Source organism: Mus musculus, chromosome 12, assembly GCF_000001635.26.
Source record: "Mus musculus strain C57BL/6J chromosome 12, GRCm38.p6 C57BL/6J".
In the NCBI taxonomy this organism is placed as follows: Eukaryota; Metazoa; Chordata; class Mammalia; order Rodentia; family Muridae; genus Mus; species Mus musculus.
The window spans coordinates 10,517,026-10,535,712 of record NC_000078.6 but is presented as its reverse complement, the minus strand read 5'-3'; the positions used below and the strand labels follow the sequence as shown (position 1 = coordinate 10,535,712).

The 18,687-nt window shown below is 39.3% G+C and overlaps 1 long non-coding RNA gene across 1 annotated transcript in view; it reads right to left on the bottom strand.

The window, feature by feature from the left end:
• Nucleotides 1-4,409: 4,409 nt before the first annotated feature.
• The window catches only part of Gm38407 (predicted gene, 38407), an 84,916-nt gene continuing 70,638 nt past the window's right edge, over nucleotides 4,410-18,687 (bottom strand). Inside the window, exon 12 of the long non-coding RNA NR_110487.1 lies at nucleotides 4,410-4,741. This is a non-coding gene — a long non-coding RNA (predicted gene, 38407). The remainder of the gene's footprint in view (nucleotides 4,742-18,687) is intronic.

The following is an 18,687-nucleotide window of genomic DNA, read 5'->3' as shown; positions in this document are numbered from 1 at the left end:
TGGTGAAGTAGTTTGGCTCCTACTAGTCTCATAAACAATGTGATCAAAGACAGGTAAGGAAGTAATTGTATTCTAAGATAATTGTAAGAGAAAGCAACATAAAAAGACTCAAAAAACTCAACTGGCACAGAGCATGAAACTAGCCGAGCTCTCCACATTACTGACTGCTAGCTTCTGATCACTCGGTCAACACCGAGATCCACAACTATCTAGAGATATCTAGAGAACATGACTATATTGGCTCACAGTTTTAGAGTGTTCCATTGATGATCAGTTAGCCTTATATTTTGGAAAACGCAGTGTGTCATGAGAGTGACTGAGACAAACCACTCATCCCATACCTGGGAAGCCAGAGGCAGAAAGAACCAAGGGACAAACGTCCTCTAACCCACTTCAGGGATGCATGCCATTGACGGAAGCTTCCTACTAGCCTCGCATCCTGCTTCACACCACCGCCCTGACACAGCACACTAGACCATGTCAAACATAAACCACAGCAAATTATCTCCATTACTGTACTTTCTCGGATATTCTTCATGAATCAGTTAGAGGCAGCACCTACCTGGCTCAAGGTACAAGAAAAGGAAAGTTAGCATTCAATCTTTACATTGAATATTAAATGTTAGATCCACTTTTACATTTTATTTGTTTATTTTTGTTTATGTGTTTGTGTATCTACCTATATGAAGAGGTTAGAAGGACCTGTGGTTTGAACTCAGGTCCTTGGCCTTGGCAGCAAGGACCTTTTCCATCCAGGCCATCTCAGGTTCAACTCCTTGGTGGCTGTCTACTTTCCTTCAGAAAAAAAAAGGTTTTTAGTTATATGTATACTAATATTATAATATTTGCAATATTAACACATGTTGATTATGTAAAATAGTGCATTCCATCTTAATACTTTCATATATATATATATATATATATATATATAGTGCTTTTTAACCACACCCACTTCCTTTGTCCTCCTTGGCTCCTCTCATTGGTTCCTTTCCTCTTCCCAATTACTATCCTTTACTTTCTTGTCTGATTTTTTTTCTATTTTTCTTCACCAATTTATTTATTCATTCATTCATTCACTTTACAGCCTGATCACAGACATTTCGCTACTCTCGTCCCAGTTCCACTCTCACACACCCTCCTCCATTCCCCATCCTCTTTTCCTCAGATAAGAGGAGGCCTTCCACGGCTACCAGCCTACCCTCTTACATCTCAGCAAGACTGAGTGCACCCTCTCCCATTGAAGCCAGACAAGGAAGCCCAGCTGTGGGAAAGCAATCTAAAGGCAGGCAACAGAGTCAGAGAGAGTTCCTGCTCCAATTGTTAAGGGACCCATATGAAGAGCAAGCTATGCATCTGCTACTTCTGACAGGATGTCTAGATCCCGCCCACGCATGCTCTTTGGTTGGTGGTTTAGTCTCTGTGCGCCTCATAGGCACAGATTAGTTTCCTCTGTAGGTCATCCTGTGGTATCCTTGATCCTTCCAGCTCCCCCTCAGTGCTTCCCACAGCTCTTCCACAGGACTTCCTGAGCTCCACCTATGTTTTGGCTATGGGTCTTTGCATCTGCTTCCATCAGTCGCTGGATGGAGCGTCTCAGAATACAGTTATGGTAGCCTCTTGTCTGCAAGCATAGCAGAATATCATGAAAGTGTCGGGCTTGGCTGTCTCCCATGGGGTGGGTCTTGTTTGATTTTTTTTCTTTAAAAGTCTAAATTCTGCATATGAGAGAAAATATGTAAGATATGTTCTTACATGAATTTAGCTATTTTATGTAATATGATCTCAATTTTCACTCAATTATTTTCTCTGCAAATTAAATAGTTTCATTCTTTTTCATGGCTAAATAATAACACCCATTGTGTACATAAGCCATACTTCAGTCATTCATTCATCATCAGATATCAAGGCTGTTGCATAAATTGGCTATAGTGACTAGTGCTACAATAAGCTTGCATATTTGGGCATGTATACAGATTTTGTTTCTTTATATGTACGTTCTGGAGTGATGTAACAAGGTCATAGTCTAGTTCTCTTCTTAGTTTTTTTTGAGGCTTTTGCCATACTAATTCCCATTGTGAACTGACTACTTTATGATTTAGTCAATAATGCTCCTTACCATTTTTGTTTTCTTGATGATAGCCATCAGACAAGGGTGAAATAGAATCCCAAGGTAGCATCCCAGACTTCTCAAGGTTGCTTGTCTCCTGGCAGACAGACCCGAGGTCTCAACCTTGGTCAGAGAGGTTTTGTTTTTTTTTTTTTTTTTTTCCCTGTACTGTAAGCAATCATGGAGAGATGAGTTGCTATTCACAGCACTGAGAATAAGGGACCAAGAGCTCAGCCCTAAACAAAACCTCATCTCCAGCAAGTTCAGGGAACATTAGAAGGAGAGGAGGAAGAAAGAATGTCAGATCTGGAAGACAGGAGAAATGATGATGTTTTCCGGATGTGATATGGCTATTGAACTTATTAACTCTCAGCAGTCAAAATCTTGGCATACATAGAGTAGATGATCTCAAGGTCCCACTTCATATGAGGAGCTATTGGTAGTGATAGTTCCTAGCAAATAATCATTCTGTATTGATATTATGGCCCTAATAGTTTTCCCATGCTCCACAGAATGGCCCCACCCATACACATAAAGGCAGGACTAACTGGACGTAGTAGGCTATCCAAAGGGGGTAGGGGAGCCATGAATGGGAATAATGGAAGAAATGATATTTTATTGTACACATCTATTAAATTCTCAAAAATAAAGAAGAGAATGAACGAGACTTAGAGTAGGATTAATTTGCATCTTCCTGATGACTAAATATCTTGATGTTTCCCCCACACATTTAGCAACTGCTTATGGTTGTTGCTGCTGCTGCTGCTGTTGTTTTCATATGTGTGTGTTATTTTTCAAATGGATAATCAATTTGCCCATTTGCAAGTTGGATTATTTGTTCTTTTGCTAGTTGTATTCTTTATATATTCTGAATATCAATTCCTTGCAAGTCAATAGCCTGGAAATATTTTTATTCTGTTCTTTAGTTTATCTGTTTATTCTTGTAATTGTTTCATACTGTGCAGAGGTTTTAAAATGCCACACCACCCTCACAATAGGCTTTAGCTACTATTCTCTGAGATACAAAAATCCTTTGCAATTATTATTGCTGCAGGCATTAATTTGGCTTCAAGGTTTATTTACTTTTCTTGTATATTATGTACATTGAACATTGTGATAAAATACATGGAAAAGAACTTAAAGAGTGACTTATGTCAGCTTATAACATGAGATCATTTAGTAGGTGTAGGGAGTGACTGATTGCACTGTGTCAACTTCTTCCTTGAATTTCTTTTTATTCAATTCAGGTCCCTAGCCTATAGGATGTTACTATCACATTCAGGATAGGTCTATCTTCTTCTCTCACTTATATGTCCCTAGGAACACCCTTTAAGATGTGCCCAGATGTACAACTTCAAGGTGATTCCAGGCCCAGTCAAATTGACAATGAAAATGGAAAGGAAAAGGCAGTATTGTTTTCCTCTAGGATTCTGAGCCCATGTAGTAGACAGCTGTAGGATTAAATAGCTGATGTGCCACCATTGCTGGTATTCAATATTGGTCTTTGATTTTAGGAAGCATCAGTATCATAGTTTCTGTGGAGGATTTTTTACTCTTTAAAACCTTATGAAACATGTTCATTTTTATAGTCTCTAAATTTCCCTTTATTTCCTTTAATTTGTTTCTAGAATAGTCCACAGGGAGCCCAGAATTTTTCTCTTGCACCCCACCTTGTCCTTTGTTTGGTTTTTACTTTAGATATGTTCTGAACTGAATAAACCCCCCTGGCTTACTGTTATCTACTTTATTTCTTGATGAACTTAGTTATTTCAATCTTCAAGTCATCTTGACAGCTTCACCATCTCTTGGTGTTGCAAGGTCTTCTAATTTATAGTCAGGCTTCATTAAATGCATTTTCTCTTCCCCTGCCTCAGTGAATAATTCTAACTCTCCTGCAATGCCTATTTTGAGAGACCAAATCATCTCTACTTGCTTATTCTGCTCCAAGTCCTTGGTGATAAAGTCTGGTACCATGCCAGTTACATCCTGCATGTTTGGTCCACCTATTTTAGCATTCCTCATACACTCATGCTGCCAGATGTGAGATATGAGGGGAATAGAAAGTGTGAGCTTCCCCAAAACTACTTTTACACTTAGAATTCAAATCTGTGCAAGCTTAGGGGTCAGAGGCATACCTTGACTATTGGATATAAAGCACACATTAGGGCAGCAGCACATGTCCCTTCTTAGATCATATCCTGTCCACTAGCCTGTAAGATTCAGGCACCATCAGCCCCTTTGATCCAAGAACTGCATCAAATCATTTTGACCCTTTGAGGAAGATATGCAACCTGGGCCGAGTAGAGCCAGATGACATTTTTATTACCGCAGCATAAAGCAATATTAAATGATTTCATGAAATGTAGCCAGAACATCTGTTATTAGATGTTAGAAATCTGATGCATTCAATTCTAGCAAACTGGCACACAGCCCTCTCTAAAATAATGTTTAACTGTTGGGGCAAGAAGTTCTGGAGTGTTCCATTCTTTCCACATGTCACATGCTGTTCTTCTTCTTTCTGATGATGTCCATCAAGGACAAAGACTTCCCTGGACAGAGGGATGATATGCCATGTGCTCTTTCCTCCCGGGTTTCAGTTTAGAAATCCCAGGCCCATGTAGAAAGACAGTCTATCTGTAACGGGCAAGGAAAAGAATACAGATCTAAAGATTTGTAGATAGACCTACACAGACTGTAAGACCAACCCTGAGAGCTGAAAATCAGTTGTATTCATGCGTCTATGATGCTACCTTCAGCTAACACTTTCACACCCTCCCACATCACACAATGTTATAACTGTTTGTGCAATGCAAGGGGAAATTCTCAAGGCCTTTACTCACCATAGGCAGGGTCCGTTTCTTTAAGATGAATCTGTTCCTAAGAGCATCATTTCTTTCTTTCAGGAGTCAAAGGCATATCTTTTTTCACTTTTTATTGGTTATTATACTTATTTACATTTCAAATGGTATCCTTCTTCCCAGATTTCCCTCCACAATATCTCTATCCTCTCCCCATCCCCTGCCTCTATGAGGGTACTCTCCCCCCCACATCCACTCCTGCCTCAGCACCCTAGCATTCCCCTACCCTGGGTCATTGAGCCACCACAGGACTAAGGGGCTCCCCTACCAGTGATGCCAGCTAAGGCAACCCTCTGCTACATACCCAGGTAGAGCCATGAGTCCCCCCCATGTGTACTCTTCGGTTGTTGGTTTAGAAGTACAGAGGGTCAGGATTTGAAAGTAGGTGTGTAGCAGTGGGGAGAGGGGAACTGGGAGTAGCCACTAAAATGTCCCAGATACCAGGGACCCAAGAGACTCCCAGGACCTAACAGGGAGGACATTAGCTGAAATCTCAATAAAGGGGAGAGAGAACCTGTAGACTATATCCAATAAATAGGCACGGTCCCCAGTTGAGGAATGGGACCACCTACCCACCTCAAAAATATTAATCTAGAATTCCTTCTGTTAAAAGGAAATGAAAGGACAAAGAGAGGAACAGAGACTGAAGGAAAGGCCACACAGAGACAGCCCCACCTAGGGACCCATCCTATCTGCAGGCAACAAACCCAGACAATATTGCTGATGGCAAGAAGTGCTTACTGACAGGAGCCTGGTATAGTTGTCCCCTGAGAGGCTCTACCAGAGCCTGACCAATACAGATGTGGATGTACACAGCCAAACATTGGACAGAGCATGGGGACCCCAATGGAGAAGTTGGGACAAGGACTGTAGGAGCTAAAGGGATTTGTGACATCATAGGAATAACAACAATATCAACCAACCAGACCCAGAAAAGCTCCCAGGGACTAAACCACCAACCAAAGAGTAATATCTTAACCCATAGTGTGTTGCTAGTGGGATCTCAGGACTCAGTCTTCTGGTGTGTGTGTGTGTGTGTGTGTGTGTGTGTGTGTGTGTGTGTTGATTGGCAGAAAAACAAGCAAAAAAAGAAAAAAATGGAAAGGACAAAGTGTTTTGGAAAATGAAGACTGTCAAAGGGGGAAGCCATCCCATCGTTTACTCCTCAATAAGCTTTCCTTCACTGCTCACTTATTTATTCACTAGTAAAGTATTAATAAATACTTTATTTTCCAGAGGCTACCTATGCTTGTTCTATGCATTGGGAGATGGGAAATAAAAACATAAAGAGGAGACTATCCATCAACTCCAGAAGTTGACACTCTGATAAGGAAAGTAAGGCCCTGGCATCAGCTACAAAGCAAAGCTTTGTCATTTATGGGAGTTACAGATAGTGCTCAGTGGAATGTAAAGCGGGAAAGACATGAACTGTCTACTGGAAGTTTCCAGAAAGAGATTAATGAAGGACATGAGATTCAAGTTGGGCCTCGGGAAGGACAGGGTGTTGGAAGAAGGGAAAGGCAAGGCTGATTGTAGTGGGAAGTGGTAACTGGAAACAAGCCATCCCTTTAGGACAGCAAGAGGTGTCTGGCAGATTGTTGGTGTCCCTGAAGTCTGTGTAGAATAATCATGGAAGATAAAGGCTTCTATAGACCATAGGATTCTGAGCTTGAACACAACTTTAATTTGGGGAGATGAATCTGAGATCATTACTCTAAATAGACTGAGAGACACCTGAAAAAATGCAGGCCACATTGGCCTGTGAAAGAGGGCACCCAATTAGAGCTTTGTAAAAGAGAAACATACACACATGTTATGTGCTGTGAGAGGCAGATGGCTTTGGGAATTCTGGAGTGAACTTTGTTTTGACTTGGACCTACCTACCTATGGTTGGTTGCAATTTCTCCAGGTCAAGGTCCCCATATGTCATTGAAAGTTTGGTGGAAACAGAGGACTAGTAATCCCTCCTGGGTTTTGGGAGGGCCAGGTGAGCTAATGTACAGAAGAAATGAATGAAGCTGAAGATCCCTCAGAAGTTCCTTGTGGTCAACGAAGCTACCTGAATGTTTGACACAAGCAGAATGTTGTGGTCCTGTGAACCTCAGGGCCTTGAGCCAAGATGAATCTGAAAGTGGAAAATCACATCACTGCAAATTGAAAAGAAGAAAAAGAGTGTTCTCATTCAGAGATAGATCAAAGATCAACCAAACTTAAAACAACAGAAGACTGAAGAAGATATTTCCTGATGTAACTGTTGAGACCTTTTGACTATAACTTTCCAGGCAGCTAAAGAAATAAAAAGTTGATGGACTAATAAGTTGGGTACTGTTTGAACTTCTGGATTCTAACAATAATAACTAAGATTGAAAGAAAATGTCAACCAAAGGCATAGGTTTGTCAATCACATGAATGACATAGAATTAACTTCTAAGTAAATTTCAGTAGAAGTGTAATAAACAGGTAAACAACACATAGGCAACCAGTGTGAAGGAGACATTCATAGACAGGAAATACTAGTGATTTGTATATGAAAGTCCTCCCATTAAATCCTGACCAATAAAATTCAAATAGAATAAGGCCATTTTTAACTGATTATATGGATAGCTTAGCCAAAATTACTGCAAAAGATATTTTTATGAAAGAGTAAGAAATGATTTACTCAAATGTACTCTAAGAGTAGGGGGAAATAGTAAATACAACATGCTTTCTGACATTAAATTTTGTGTTAGGTTTTTATCTATAAAAGTGATGGACACTCTGAACTATCATATTTTCATCGGGTAATTTGCCCATAGGCATAAATATACAATAGTGAAAATAGACACAAGTAAATATTTATTGTGTTATTGGTTAAATCATAAACTCTAAACAATAAATCAATGTAAATGTTGTGGTATGCCTTATTTCTTCTTATTAAAATTAGAAACATAGAACTTTTTAGAAATTTAAAGCTTTCAGTAACATATATTTGAGATAAAATAAGTAGTCTCCCACTTGTTTAAGTATGCATATATAAAAACCACATATACTGGTATACTAAAATAATGCCTAAATCTACGGTAATAAAAATATTACCTGCTTGTCTGGATTAGATTGCTGATGTTTTTTATTTTCCACATTGTTTCTATTTAAAAATAAAGTCTTTATTTTTGCCAAAGCAACCAAATGAATATACTAAAGCATACATACATGTAACGTGAGAAGAGGCTCAGCAGGTAAAGGAGAAAGGAACTAGAGAGTGCGTCCTGTTAAAATGGACCCATGGGATGCTGATTTATGGAGCAGATGACATAGGTCAGTGCCACTGGAAGAAGAGTCTTCCACTGATAGTTTTCCAGCGAAGGGGCAGTCAGCAGCAGGCAGGACCACATTTGGAACACCAGGCTCAGTAAGTCAGAAGAAGGAAGCATGCCCAGAGCTTGTACTGTGTTTTTTGTGGTAAAGCAAGGCAGGACAAAAGAAGAACTTGGGATGAACTAATTTGAATGATGTAACAAGATCTGAGCTATAAAGACTAACTTTGGGCAGATATATAGACTCATTGTTTGGCAGGTAGAAAATACAGAGGGTTATGAACCTGTCGTTGGTTGCTTTGGGAAGAATGGTGTGTCCTCGGGTAATTTTATTATCTAAAGTAATCACCTGGGATGGTACTAACCTGGGATGGATAGTCTCTCTCTGACCATCTTAGCTGCACAAAACATAAAGATAAATCATGAAAAAAAAATTTTAAGGTGACAAATAGCCCCAAGGTAGGTATAAAGCACTTGCCAACTTCTGTTCCTCTAGAACCACTCCTGGTTACAACTTCTGTATTAGTCAGGGTCCTCTAGAGTCACAGAACTTATGGGTAGTCTCTATATACTAAAGGAATTTATTGATGACTTACAGTCTGCAGCCCAATTCCCAACAATGGTTCAGTCGCAGCTGTGAATGGAAGTCCAAGGATCTATCAGTTACTTAGTCTCACACAGCAAGCAGGCAAAGGAGCAAGAGCAAGACTCCCTTCTTCCAATGTCCTTATATTGTCTCCAGCAGAAGGTGTAGCCTAGATTAAAGGTGTGTTCCACCACACCCTTAATCCCAGATGAAAGGTGTAGCCCAGATTAAAGGTGTGTTCCACCACCTTGAACTCAGAGATTTAATCTTCTGGAATCCATAGCCACTGTGCCTCAATATCTCCATACCAAGATCCAGATCAGAAACTTCTATCTCCAAGCCTCCAGATCAGGGTGACTGGTGAGCCTTCCAATTCTGGATTGTAGTTCATCCCAAATATAGTCAAGTTGACAACCAGGAATAGCCACTACAAGGCCCAAGGTTGGTATAAAGCACTTGCCATCTAAGTCTGAAGTCTGGAACTTGGGTCCTCTAAACACATATTTTAAGTTGGCTCACCTGTAACCCCAGTTCCCAGACAGCAGAGACAGAGGGCCTACAAGGCACATTGGCTAGCTTGTTTATCGACATCAGTAAGCTCTAGGTTTTACTTAAACTCTGTCTCAACGAACAAGGGGAGGAGCAATCTGTGAAGATTCCTCTTGTCAACCTTGAGCCAAGCCTTCACATTCATACCCATGCCTGCGTTCTGCACACAGATGCACTCACACAATATAAACATACATAGACACATGCTAGAGCTAGTCACCTCCCATAGCTTCAAACTTAAAAGTATAGCTTAAGTTGTTCCAGGAAAATTTCAACAGAGTTTGGCAAAAAAATGTGTTAAAGAATGTAAATGGTTTTAGAGAGCAATTTTCTAGATGGGGGTAAGGAACAGGCATTCAGGGTCCAGTGAGGCCGGGTGTAGGCACAGAAAAAGATAAATGCATTCATCTCGGGGTTACGTGTGAATGTTTATTAATAATGACATAGACTCAGAAATTTGTCAACTATTCTTGAAATTTGAATTTTTTTGAACAGATGTATGTCTGCATCAGAAGGTGGTGTCTGGACGTTGCTGTGAGACGCACTAATCATTGTTCCATTCGGAGCATTTCCCATCACTCTGTGTTGCCTCTGACTCATTCATTTGAGAAGCTTCTGTCCTCTCTTTTTACCTGCACTACTGCCTACATGCCCCTCCCCTACACGTTCACATTAACAAATGGTGAATGGTTTCTTAAGCTCTGCCAAGGTACAAGAAAGAAATAAAAATTGTGTCCTAGATCTCTCCAGTGTCTAAAATCCTGAACATTTTCACAAGTAAGTCTCTTCTATCAGTTTATATTTGTCTTTGATGTTATTTTTTTTTTGAAGTTTGAGCTTATAACATATACTCCAGGATAGCCTTGAATCCATGATCCTCTAGCTGTATATACTGAGTTTTGGGCTTACAGGCATGCACCACTATGTCTGGCTTATATTTTTGTCCCTTTCATGAAATTAACAACAATCTTCATAGCCAGCTCTATATTAGACTCAGACAAGTGACTTTTTTCGTGAATTAATTATTCAGTTCTTTATTTCAATACAGTTTAATCATGTGCAACACATTCTGCAGGATGTCCTAATTGACATCTCTCTATTTATTTGTGTTTGGTTTAGTAACTAGTGTCTTCAAGTGCTTGAGAGAGGCCAGATGAAGGAAAGAGGCATAAAACACCTCCCACATGTCAACTGATTCCACATGACAAGGCCTGGCTGTGTGAAGCAATAAATGTGTCCTGTTGACATCGGGCTGAGCAATGCCAACAGGGACATTGTTAGAGGAATAACAAGCCAACGTGGCGATTTCTCTGGACCTGACTTTTTGACTTGCAACTGCACATTCTTTGCTCCTGATATGGAGACTATTTACAGAATATTCCAAGGAGATAGCCCATGGTATTGGCCGTACCCTGTTTTGGAATTATTATGTTTTTTTTTTTTTCTTCTCGTTTGGGAGTCAAAAAGATTGTGAGTTTAAAAATACATCATACATTTGATCTTGTTTGTGCAAGACTCACTCCTCTTTCATGAACCCTCCAAGTTGGGGCTGAGAGAAAGGAAGATGTCCACAGGGAGGATGAAGAAAGAGCTCCCTTCCCCCCTCTGGGTACATTGTCTCCTTTAGAGATAAGCGATCCAGGAAAAGAAGTGCTAACACTTCAGGGAATCACTACAGCAGCCCGATGCCTTTTACCAAGAAATGAAGTCAAAAGGAAAATAATTACCCATCAGTGGGAGGGGATTACAGTCAAAGCCAACTTTCCCCATAGCATTCTCCAGTGCATTCTGTGAAAACAATACAGACAGAAAAAGAAAACAGGAGTTGTATGATACACACAGACATTCACCCAGCACCACCATAGATTAATCACAAAAGAGTTTTCTTGATTTAATCACACACATAATTCCCTGTTTATTTCTTTGGCTGAATATTCTCTGGAGGCAGTCTCACTCATTTGCATATCCCAGCACTACATACAGGATAATACTATTTAACTTGTCAACTGTAGAGTCAACCCCCTTTAGAGCTGTGAAGAATACTAAATTGCTGGTGGAGAATTCAAGTACAATGGGCCTCATATCAAATTCCTTAAGTTCATTCAAAGTCAGTATCTCCCTCACCCAGAAATCTTTTGAATGATCACCACATCAAAGGTCTTTCCAGCTCAAAAATATTCACACTCTTACAACTGTTATCTTAAATATTTAATTGTTATAGGTTTCTTTGGTTAAATGTAATTCTCAGAAGTCTTGAAAGATCGACTCACTGATGTCAAACGATAGGGAAGAGTTCCTTTATATCTGGTTTGAACTCCTGGATATCCAACGCCTTTTCTCACTTCCTCCTTGGAATGTCTTCCTTCATCCCTGTGGTTTCCTTTCCTTTATCCATTTCCTTCAGAATCTTGTAACTTTCGCTCTTTATCTTCATTGACTTTTGTGGTCTTGTTTCCCAGTGAATATATGAAGAAATGCTCTCATCGCTCTATAGTGACATGTCTAAGAAATCTAGCAGTCCTTCAGTAATTCTAGAATCAGCGTTTTTAATTTTTTTAATTTTATTTTGTGATTGGGTTATCTCACTCAGGCTGATACCCTCCAGATCTATCCATTTGTCTAGGAATTTCATAAATTCATTGTTTTTAATAGCTAAGTAGTACTCCATTGTGTAAATGTACCACATTTTCTGTATCCATTCCTCTCTTGAGGGACATCTGGGTTCTTTCTACCTTCTGGCTATTATAAATAAGGCTGCAGAGCTAAACAAAGAATTCTCAACTGAGGAATATTGAATGGCTGAGAAGCACCTGAAAAATGTTCAACATTCTTAATCATCAGGGAAATGCAAATCAAAACAACCCTGAGATTCCACCTCACACCAGTCAGAATGGCTAAGATCAAAAATTCATGTGACAGCAGATGCTGGCAAGGATGTGGAGAAAGAGGAACACTCCTCCATTGCTGGTGGGATTACAAGCTGGTACAACCACTGTGGAAATCAGTCTGGCTGTTGCTCAGAAAATTGGACATAGTACTACCGGAGGATTCCCCAATATCTCTCCTGGGCATATATCCAGAAGATGTCCCAACTGGTAATAAGACATTCACTGATGAGTGGATTTTAGCTCAGAAACTTAGAATACCCAAGATACAATTTGCAAAACACATGAATCTCAAGGAGAAGGAAGAGCAAAGTGTGGACACTTTGCCCCTTCTTAGAATTGGGAACAAAACACCCATGGAAGGAGTTACAGAGATAAAGTTTGGAGCTGAGACAAAAGGATGGACCATCCAGAGACTGCCCCACCTGAGGTTCCATCCCATAATCAGCCACCAAATGCAGACACTATTGCATACGCCAGCAAGATTTTGCTGAAACAACCCTGATATAGCTGTCTCTTGTGAGGCTATGCCAGTGCCTGGCAAACACAGAAGTGGATGCTCACAGTTAGCTATTCAATGGAACACAGGGCCCCCAGTGGAGGAGCTAGAGAAAGTTCAAAGGCTGAAGGGGTCAGCAACCCTATAGGTGGAACAACAGTATGAACTAACCAGTACCCCCAGAACTCGTGTCTCTAGCTGCATCTTTAGCAGAAGATGGCTTAGTCAGCCATCATTGGGAAGAGAGACCCCTTGGTCTTGCAAACTTTATATGCCCCAGTACAGGGAAAACACCAGGGCCAAGAAGTGGGAGTAGGCATTTGAAATGTAAGTGAAGTAAATACCTAATAAAATATTGGAGAAAAAAAGAAAAAAATTATTTTATGTATATGAATGTTTGCCTGCAAATGTGTCTGTGTGCCAAATGTATGAAGAGCCCAAGGATGCCAGAGGACAGCACAGGAATCCCCCAGAACTCCAGCTACAGACGTTTGTGAGCTGAGCGGATGCTGGGCATCCAAACCAGCTCCACTGTAAGAGTAGCCAGTTGTTTTAACTGGTGATTCATTTCTTCATCTGCTAGAACCAGTTTTACAAATCCCAAGGGGTTTCTGAATCAAATGATTGGACAAAACCATCTTACATACAATTTGTGAAATAATTAAGATGAAGATACTATTAATAGTATGAATATTAAATGTGTCTATAGCCTATATTGCTTCTGGCAGGAATGTATTCTTGAAGCTTCCTTCGTATTCTTCCACGAAGTTTGCTCCCACCCCATTGCATATCCTTATAGCCATGTAATTTCTAACCTGGGAGTGGAAAGACTATACCCATTATAACCTTTTGTCCATTCTTGCTCAGTTCCTCTCTTTGCTGGTTTAAATGGAGTAAGTAACTATAGAAAGTGGCAGGGTCTCTGTTCTTTTGGTTTATAAAAATACTGAAGGAATAAGAGACAGTCTAGCAGACCTGTTTATTCAATGCAATACTGTTAACCTGGCCAAGAATCACATATATTATCTCAATATACTGTAATTTGGAGGTTGTTATAGCAGCTGATATTGTATTAATTTGGGCTAGTGAAAGCTAACAACAAATCAGCCACTCTGTCACAGTATCTCAAAAACATGTGGACATTCATTTAAAGGCTCTGTCTTCTGGATCTACTGTCCCTATGAAGTTGCTTAGCTTCTATGGTCTTAAATTTTCTTTTGACAAATACCTCAGTGAATCCCATGAATACCTTACAAATAGAAGTATTTTGAAATACTTCAAATAAACTGTGTATCATTACAAAAGAAGGAATATATTGGTATACTTGTTTTATATATATATATATATATATATATAACATGTATATGTATATATATATGCATGTATATGTATATATAGTATAATATTTACATAAATCAATAATATCAATATGAAATCTGGATAGTGTTGTTTGTTATGGATAAGAATACTGAAGGATGAATGTTCTTTGTCAAGGAAGCACATATGTCATGATAGTGATTTAGTCAATGTTGTTTTTCTCTTGCATTCTTGTCTCATGTCTGAAAGTGTGAAAATTCCAGTCCAGAATGCAACATTAAGGTATGGAATGACAAGCCGGGCGTGGTGGCGACGCCTTTAATCCCAGCACTCGGGAGGCAGAAGCAGGCGGATTTCTGATTCGATGCCAGGCTGGACTACAAAGTGAGTTCCAGGACAGCCAGGGATATATAGAGAAACCCTGTCTCGAAAAACAAAAACAAAAACAAAACAAAAGATACGGAATGACAGCTTGTGTACATAGTATTTTAAAGGTCCATGAATTACCAGAGTTTTCTAGGACTTTTGAGTTTGCTTACAACATAGTGAGGTTTTACTTAAGATCAATGAGGTCACATTTGGCCAGATAAACATCTTTGGTACAATTTATATCAGCATCCATTCAATAACTTTTAATGGAAATGACTCATTCTTTTCCAAATATTGATCAACAAGTACACATAAAGAGGGAATATGTTACAGATGTCTGGGTAAGTAGATGTTTGTGACTGAATGATATCTGCCTTGGACAACATGAAAGCTGGCTGGCAGGTTTGTACAGAGAAACCGTGATCATATGTAATGTATTGTTAGAATTAATAAGTGCCTTAGTTTAAAGGAATCCAGAAATCTGTCTTCTTAGTTTATTTTAAGGTGCGCTGTACGGTATTATTGACTAGGTTCTGTGCTGTGCAGGAGACTTCTCGCATATTTGTCTTGTATAGCTGAAACTTTATCCTTACCCATTCACCATGCATTTTCCTTTTGTGCATAGCTCTGGGTTAAGTTTATATTTAGTATGGCTGTAAATGATTGACAATATTAATAAACCATACAACCTACATCAGACATTCACAAGACTGTGAATAGAACTTAGTCTAATGTATCAATGGGATCCTGGTACTGGCTCAGTGAATGATAACAAGCAAATATTCACGCAGTGCTCTTTAAAGGATACTACAGTTTGTTAGCTTTTGGATAATATTAAAATATCTGGAAAGGACACATATCTAAAACAATTAGCACAGCTTGTTTTTAACTGAAATAGGGCTAACTGATTGTAATATAGCTTTTCAGTCATCTATATCTATGTAAAAATGAGTTAATCCATGCCTCACGAACATTGTCTGAAAAGTGGTGATGAGAAGTCACCTGTAAGTTATGTCAAGTTCAGTAAATGTGGTACATTAAAAGCAGTAGTATAGTGGGCATTCTATAATTATTGCTAAAGTAGTAACATTCACAGTATTCATTTCACAGTGTAAATTTCATCAATTTAAGATCTTGCTTATCAGGGCTGAGGACACAGTTCAGTGGGTGAAGTGTTTGCCTTGCAAGCATGAGGAACAGAATTCAGATCCCAATAATCCACACAAAATCTGGGTGGGTATGGTGGCCCCCTGTAATCCTAGCACAAGGACAGCACAGAATTCTCAGAGCAAACTGGCTAGCTAGACTAACCAAAGTAGTGAATTCTGGGTTCAACAAGGGACTCTGTTTCAGTATGTAAGGTAGAAAGCAATTGAGGAAGACACATTCAATCTTAATTCAACACACACGCACACGCACACAGTACATACATAAGAGCATGCATACATATATATGCATAAAGGAGAGATTGCTTATAAAACTGCTCTGTTTGTTTGCTTAAGGGTCTTTTTTTCTTTATTACCAACCAGCCATCTGTCATCACTTTGAGTAATGCTTGAAGGTCCCTTGGAAATTGAAACTTCTAATTGATTCTGATTTGGGCATTATAATAAGATCACACTGTAGTATATATGAGACAGTGTGAAATAAATGACTTTGTGTATCCTATGAGTATATGAATCTATTTTTCTGATAATCATATATGGATATAAGTAGATGAATATGTAAATATATCATTAATGTGTGTATATATCATGTTTATAATGTACTAGTATTTCCTTCCTCTTGCCTACTTTGTCATAATTACCTTATCCATCACCACTTACACATATAAAGAAAGAAAGAGGCTTACTCAAAGCATCTCAAGGCCATGGTGTCAGAAGAATGAATTGTCTTTGGGGATCAGTGGCCATTTCATTGATTTATGGTTTTATTTGCATGAACAATTCCAGACTTGGGGATACTTCCAGAGAGGCAAGGCTGGCCTATACCACAACATATTTTTTCTCATACTTTAGATTCCAACTAATAAAAAAGGGATGCTATTTCTTTTTGTCAGCATACTGACATGCCAGACATGATGGTAGGCTCCTGCTGGTAGGCAGAGGCAAGGCTATGGCTCAGCCATGTGTTATCACTGCTAGGTAGTTCAACCAGTAAAGGAGCAAATAGCAGACTGCTTAACTCTGTGGGGGGCTGTGTCATTCTTGGTTGTTAATATAAAATTTATAAACATAACATTAAGGTATGAGAAAGTTGGATGGGAGACCTTATATTAGGAAGGATGTGCCTATGGGGCCTTTAAAAAGAAGAGTATTAAGTTGTTTGCCACTGTTTTATGGTTTTGGATAGGATGTTTCCATCTAGACAACATTTTAAGATTTATGGTGACATCAGACTGAAGAATGATGTATTTTTAAAATGCTCGCATGTCACCTTCTGGCTGAGGGAAACTTTGCGTGGTTCCTACTGCTTTGGCTAGACTATTTTTCCTTTGGCTTTCCAGAGCAGGTCTAAGATTTGGGAATCTTGAGCCTTCCTAGGAGGGAGCTTTAACTTTTCAATACACAATGGATGGCATGGACAGAGAGGTAACAGATCTTATGAAAAGAATAGAATATAAAGTTCAGTGGCTGCAGTTTCAGATATGTCACTGAGCTCGACATTTGAGGGTTTTCGTATGTGTGCGGAGGGTGGGGCAGATGAGGGTGAAGGGGAACACTTTTTGTCTGTGTACAAATCCATTAGTATTTTTAAGTATGTAGGTATATGAGAAACCTAGAGGACAGGTTTAGATGTGGCACCTGTCTTGGAACTCGTTATATAGGCTGTGTTTGCTGGCCAGCAGTCCCCGGGCATCTACCCATCCCTTCTCCCTTGGCACTGGGATTACAAGTGTGTCCCACCAAACTTGTTTGTTTTTAAACCTGGATTCTGAAGATAGCACCTGAGTCCTCTTGCTTGCAAAACAAGTCCGTTTTCAACTGAGCTTTTTTCCTCAGGCTTGCTTCTTCAATAAATTTCTGGACCTTTTCTTTAATTACTATGGGAAACATGTAGATATGTCATTCAGGTCACCCTTAAAAAGAATTGAAGTTAGCTGGCATCATCCTGAGCATGGAACTCTCATGTCTTCATTAGGGTTTTATTGCTGTGAAGAGACACCATAACCACAGAAAATCTTATAAAGGACAACATTTAATCTGGGCTGGCTTACAGTTTCAAAGGTTTAGTCCTTTATAGCCATGGCCAGAAACAACATGGTGGCGTGCAAGGAGATAAAGAGCTGGAAGTTTTACATCTTGATTCACACAGGGAGCAGAAGGAGACTGCGTGCCACACTGGGCATGGCCTGAGCATATAAGATCTCAAAGCCTGTCTCCACAGTGACACACTTCCTCCAACAAGGTCACACCTATTCCAAGAAGGCCATACCTCCTAATAATGTCACTCCCTATAGCCAAACATTCAAACACATTAGTGTATGGGGGTCATTCCTATTAAAACCATCACATCCCAGAATCCATTGCAGCCTTCTGATGAAGGCCAAATCCTCTCTGGGGTGCTCTCAAGGCTGAGTACAACTAGGTTCGACTCTCCTTGGTGCTGTTACTACAGAGCTCCTGCTAAACTCATCCAGTCCTCCAAAGGTTCACTGGAACCTGTTGCTTATCCTATATATGCTGTCTTTCTCTTTCCTCTTCTAACTCCATTTTCAGCTTTCAGATACACAGCTCATTCACAAACTCTGGTTTTTACTTCTTCCCTTTATTTTACCCCACACCTTTTATACATTAAACTCCATTGATTCTGAAACCTAAGACATAATCGTTCAGTTATATCTCTCTTTTTAACTCTTCAAAACACACTGTTTTAATTGTGTTTCTGTAACATATGTGAAATAATTTTGAATAATAGAATCAGTTTGCAAGAGTTTAATAGTGTCATGAACAGATGGATTCTATCTTTGACACAGGGTAGAATTTAAAATGGTATAAAATATTAAAAGTAAAAATATACTCATAAATGAATGAAAAAAATTGGAGGGTACTCAGATATATTTTAAAAAGCTGTGTGTTTTTTACAATGAAGTAATAGAAATTATTTTTTAAAATATACTACATCTCATAGGAGGATTCTGCTTAGACTGTTTTGGTCCCACACCTACTTTAGCAGTTGGCTTTCACATAGATCATGTGCCCAACTCCATAGTAATAGAATGAG